General features: G+C 43.2%; 1 protein-coding gene across 1 annotated transcript in view; it reads left to right on the top strand.

Moving 5' to 3' along the window:
* The window catches only part of LOC308318225 (copine-4-like), a gene marked incomplete at both ends in the record, with an annotated part of 236,256 nt that overhangs the window by 167,011 nt on the left and 63,245 nt on the right, over positions 1–6,000 (top strand). The window lies entirely within an intron of this gene.

Here is a 6,000-nt window from a genome sequence, read left to right as displayed (position 1 = left end):
TGCTGCCTTGAGTGGCAGTTGCTATCCATGGTGCTGAAGCCTATGCTTAAGCTATGGACGGGCGAGTGACATCACTGTCCATGGGATTGACGTTTGGTCAAGCTGTGTGGAATGTGGATATAGGCGAGCGCTGTCCATGGTGCTGACATTACTGAATTAAAAGCTGTGTGGATAGGTCGAGTGCTGTCCATGGTGCTGATGTTTAATTAAGTTGTGTGGATAGGCGGGTGCTGTCCATGGTGCTGATGTTTAATTAAGCTGTGTGGATAGTTGGAGTGCTGTCCATGGTGCTGACGTTTAATTAAGCTGTGTGGATAGGCGGGTGCTGTCCATGGTGCTGACGTTTAATTAAGGTGTGTAGTATAGATATGTGAGTGCTGCTGTCCATGGTTCTGAAGTGTAATTAAGCTGTGTGGATAGGTGAGCGCTGTCCATGGTTCTGAAGTTTAATTAAGCTGTGTGGATAGGTGAGCGCTGTCCATGGTTCTGAAGTTTAATTAAGCTGTGTGGATAGGTGAGCGCTGTCCATGGTTCTGAAGTGTAATTAAGCTGTGTGGATAGGTGAGCGCTGTCCATGGTTCTGAAGTGTAATTAAGCTGTGTGGATAGGTGAGCGCTGTCCATGGTTCTGAAGTGTAATTAAGCTGTGTGGATAGGTGAGCGCTGTCCATGGTTCTGAAGTTTAATTAAGCTGTGTGGATAGGTGAGCGCTGTCCATGGTTCTGAAGTGTAATTAAGCTGTGTGGATAGGTGAGCGCTGTCCATGGTTCTGAAGTTTAATTAAGCTGTGTGGATAGGTGAGCGCTGTCCATGGTTCTGATGTTTCATTAAAGGCGCAGTGAAATGAAAAAGACGTTTTTCACACTTTTAGACCATATCCGTGGTCATCATATGGGCATACCTAACAATGGATGCCAAAAAAATGGGAAAATTCTCATTTCTGTGTGTTTTTATATCAAAGGTCCATAAAAACGATTGTATTATTTATTTATTAAAACGAAAACGTGCTGCGTGATGACGTGTAGAGATACACATCGATAAAAGCCAATAAAAATGAAGCTCACCCGTTTAATTCCCCATATCTGCGCATCCGTCCAACACAGCTGCTTCTGATTACAGAAATCCTCCGTTTTTATTCCCATTCAAGATAACATCCAGACGGTGTATTACTCGGTTTCAACTTAATCATCACGCTAAAATATGTATCTGAAACGTTATAGGGTAGAAATAAGCCACATAACAGTAAACTGGTGTAGCTGGCCGACAATCTGATTTGTAAACAAACACACACCATGCGTGTTGCGGATAGCATAGCTACCGTCCCTAGCTACCGTCCCATCGCCTGAAGGGATGCGACACTCTGATTGGTTCAGAAACTTCAGACCGGTGTTTCATGTGGAAACAACCATTTTCATGTTGTTCACCATTTCCGTTTCACTGCGCCTTTAAACTGTGTGGATAGGTGAGTGCTGTCCATGCGGTTCTGAAGCTTATAGCTATATGTGGTAAAGGTGATAGGATGGTGCTCATGATATCGAGCAGAGACTCTCAGCTTGTGGGCCACTTGTGTTGTGGCCCATGGGGATGAAATGAACACTCTGCTGGTACACTGTACACCACTTTTAACGCGACATCCTTATTTTGGCATCAACTATGACGTCGTGCATTCCCCCGTCATTCACGCCCCCATACATGGTCATGCCTTGTGACATGTGATGTCATCAATATTAAGCCCATATATATGGACATCCCTGAGGTCATCAATATTGGCTAGAAAGTCTACACTCACCTCAAACCCTTAGATTTCCATATATGGAGCTGACCCGTTCTGACATTCCATAATATGTTGATCCTTCCCCATCCGTCCTTCCCCTTCGATGTCCCCCTTTTGACTGATACCTGTCCATTTAAACTCTAGGCGGCCCCACCCCAAAGTTATTAGTGCAGCCGCGCCCAGTATAGCCGGCCGAAAACTGAGAGTTCTCAACAGGCCCGGAAATTAAGGCCCGGCCCTATACCTGGGCCCTCGTAACACCCTGTACACTCAAGACACTGACCCCGCTGTCTCACCCTTAGATCTCCATACATGGAGCTGACCCGTTCTGACATACCATTATGTTGATCTGACCTCACCCTTTAGGTCACTTCTCGCCCTCAGGCCCATACTGGTAATGACATTTGTAATGTGCCACACTACTGTGTAACCAGCTCAGTGGCCTTGTGGTTAGAGTGTCCGCCCTGAGACTGGGAGGTTGGGGTTCGATCCGGGTGTGACCAGTTCCAGTATTTTCAACCACAACTCGGCAGTATTGAAACTGTACAAATGACCAAAATACAAATTATTTTTTTTTTTGGTGGTTTTCGTTTTTAGCCACATTAACACAGTTGGAATGTTAAAGAATGTTTTTATTCCATCAGAAAGTCGTTTTAGTGTCATTAAGTCGTTGTAATTGCTTAAACATGTCACTATGTCTAATGTTATAACGATTGGGTTAACCAATGCTAACCAATGCTAACCAGAAAATACAGCTTTCCTGCTAAAGTATGCAAATTCCGCTAAAATCCGCCTTTTGTACACAATCGTTTTTGAAGATAATACTAGTCTTTTACTAACTGGCTAAAAGAAATAGCAGAGAAAGAAGTATTAACCATCGTATTTTGTAAAAAGTGTGTTTATTTTCGGTCCGCCTAAAGCTAATGTTCCAGAAGGGGCACTGGTGAATCATAACAAAGGGACATGCTGAAAATGGCTTCCTGTTTCCAATAGCAGAAGAAGAAGACTTGGATTAATTTAATGTAAACATTGTAAAATTGTCACCATAACGTGGCTATTATTAGTTGCTTTGGAATGTACCTGCCATGAAAATTTAAGTCATAATAACACAGATCACATCGATATGTAATATAGCGCGATATGTACTTGTTTTAGCTGCAGGATTGATAACAATATAATGCTAAATGTTGCTAAAAGCTATCGTCGCGGGGTTACCAGGTTCTGAGAAATAAGCAACCCGGTATATGAAAACAAGCCCAAAATAATCGTTTTTTCATACTACAAAATGCCAAATAAATACAGTAGCCTATTTAAAAAAGGAGAGATAACAGGAAAACTATCAAGATAACAACATTATCTAATTGTGTAGACTTATTGGTACAGTAGGCCTATGCATTATTTTTCTTTAGAAACAAGGTCAACTAATTATAATAAGCGGACATGGCAACACTGCTTGTTGACTAATGGAGGAATGAAGGGAAAACAGCGCCCCCTAAAGTCACAGATCACTGCTGAAATCTTTGAAGGTGGAATGCTCTATTTTGACATTTCTGATTCACTAGGTTTCAAATGGTCATATCTTCTTCATTTCCCCCCAATTTCATTGAGCAATACATCATATGAAAGGTTACAGTGTGCAGTTTCATAATATGTAAAGAACTGAAAAATGAAAAATGCCCCCTTGTATATTAAACCACTGTCCCTGGTCACATATACCAAAGACTCTAAAAATGGGACCCAGTGCCTCCCTGCTTGACACTCAGCATCAAGGGTTGGATTGGGGGTAAGTCCCTGCGACCAGGGGGTGTACTTGTGTGTACTCACGCTACAGAAACAGGAGATAGGCTCCTGCCCTATCTCGGCAAGGATACTTACACTACGGTGTGCTTTGCAGATTGGCTATTCTGGCCTGTACGAGAAAGCGTACAGGGTTTAAACTTTAAACCCTGTACGCTTTCTCGTACGACGAGTTAAAAAGTAAAAAAAAAAATCTGAACTATCCCTTTAAACTTTAAAGGGATAGTTCAGATTTTTTTTTAACTTAAGTTGTATGAAATACTTGCCATTACTATAGTTGTTGCAACTGTATTAACTGATTGCCCCGAGTCCCGTGGTGGGAGATCTGCTCTGGTTTTGGTAGTTCCGGTAATTTTTTGGGGGGCACTGCATGGGGCCCACCCAGTAAAAGTAAATTAATCCACAAAACTATAACGTCATTTGTATTGTTGACCAATTACTAAAATATTAGCCCATATACTTTCGTTCAACTTTGACCCCTCTATCACATGGAACTATTTTTTTGGGCGTAGTGATATGCACACAAAAAACATATCTGAACTATCCCTTTAACCCATTCTGGGCAGGAACCCATTTTGGTGTTAGCACTATGTCATGCTTTAGCTATTGAAAAATAGCAGATCTATAGCGCCACCGAGTGGCGCGCTACGAGCTTGTAGGTCTGCTATTTTTGAAAAATCGAAGAACGACTGACATTTCTAGAATCTGAGCTCAGGTCAGAATGGGTTAATCAGACCAGTGCGTGTCCAGTGGAAACCTCGTATGAATCTGATCTCAGGTCAGAATGGGTTAAGGTATATAACGGATTGATGCATGGTCTTGTCAGCTCCTTGAGCCACCCCGGTTTGTTCTCATTTTGCTCTGGGCATCCTTGTCCTGTCATGGTGGACGAATCTCTCTCTCTGTCTCTGGTTGTCTCGTTCGTGACTGCTGATTGGGGGGGACACAAACAGCTTGTGCGGTGTTCTGATGGCATTTCAGCAGCGCAAAACAATAAAACTCGCCACATAAATGTCCCTTTGCAGTCATTTGGCTCTTTAACGCATTCAGGACTGAGACCAGATTCTACAAATGCCTTCTAAATATTGACAGTTTTCTGGAGAGAAAAAAACTATCTTTCTATATCAGTGGTGCTCAAACTATTTCATGTCAAGGACCGCAAAAAACTATTTGTAATTGGCCCACCGACCCCCATCTGAAAATATGTTGTTCCAGGGACCCCTCAGAAGCAAATTTTGGGCGGGAACCCCTTTTGGTGTTTCAAGCATTCTGTTATACTCTAGCTATTGACTTAAATAGCAGATCTACAAGCTCATAGCGCGCCACCGAACTTGTAGGTATGCTAATATTGAAAAATCGAGAATCGAGAAGAACGACTGACACAGAAACGTAGCTTTTTCAGAAAACTGTCAGGATGTAGAAGACATTTTTTAGAATCTGATCTCAGGTCAGAATGGAAAACTGTCAGGATGTAAGAAGACATTTTTTAGAATCTGATCTCAGGTCAGAATGGAAAACTGTCAGGATGTAAGAAGACATTTTTTAGAATCTGATCTCAGGTCAGAATGGCTTAAGTGCTTCGATCCGCCACCGAGGAGGAGGAGGGGGGGGGGGTGCGTTTGAACCATGTGACTGCGTGCCCTTTTACTCTCACGCTGGTTTACAGGCTCCTCCATCCATCAGCTTGTCCGGGGCAATTCCCCCTCCCCTCCCCAGCTCAGTTTTAACATTCTCATTCATCTTATATAGCGTCCGGGGGGGCCAACAAACAATACACTGGCTAATATAGCAGGCCCTGCATGCAGGCTTGAGGATGTGTGTTATATAATGTCTTCTGGTGCTGCTATAAACACAGCGTTAGCTGTTTTTGACATGGCATCGGTCTATTACCGACCCCCATTTAATGGCATTTCTATCTCTGGGACCTCCAATTGAATGCCACAGACGAAAAACAGTCCAAGTCCACACTATTGATCCATAATGTATACATGATAGAAACGAGGCCTTTTCGTGGAAAGGGTCAGAATGAAATTTGGACTTAGACTGTTTTTCGTCTGTGGTACTCAATTTATATTATATTTGACATGTCAAACTAGAGGGTTTTTCATGATTCTGAATCCATTCCAAGCATTAGGTTTGCTACGAAAAACACCGTTGGCCTAAATTTGCGGCCATATATATATCCACTTCGGATATTCGGCCCAAATGCTGACCTCGGCCGCACAAATTTGTCTGGCAAAATGCGGAAGTGCAAACGAGCGCTCCACGTTAAACCCCAGCTGGTGCGCTGGGGGGGGTTCCTATTATGCAAGGGGCTTCCCGTCTGCAGTTCCAGCTTTGACCAGTAGGCTTGGCGGCTTCGACGTTGGGCCAGACCACTTCTGGGGGCTTGGTTCTGGCCAGGTGGTCGAGCCATGCAGAAAGTTGGAT

The sequence above is a fragment of the Protomyctophum bolini genome (genome assembly GCF_963924005.1).
Source record: "Protomyctophum bolini genome assembly, chromosome: 7".
NCBI lineage: Eukaryota > Metazoa > Chordata > Actinopteri > Myctophiformes > Myctophidae > Protomyctophum > Protomyctophum bolini.
This window is presented reverse-complemented; position numbering and strand designations above follow the sequence as displayed.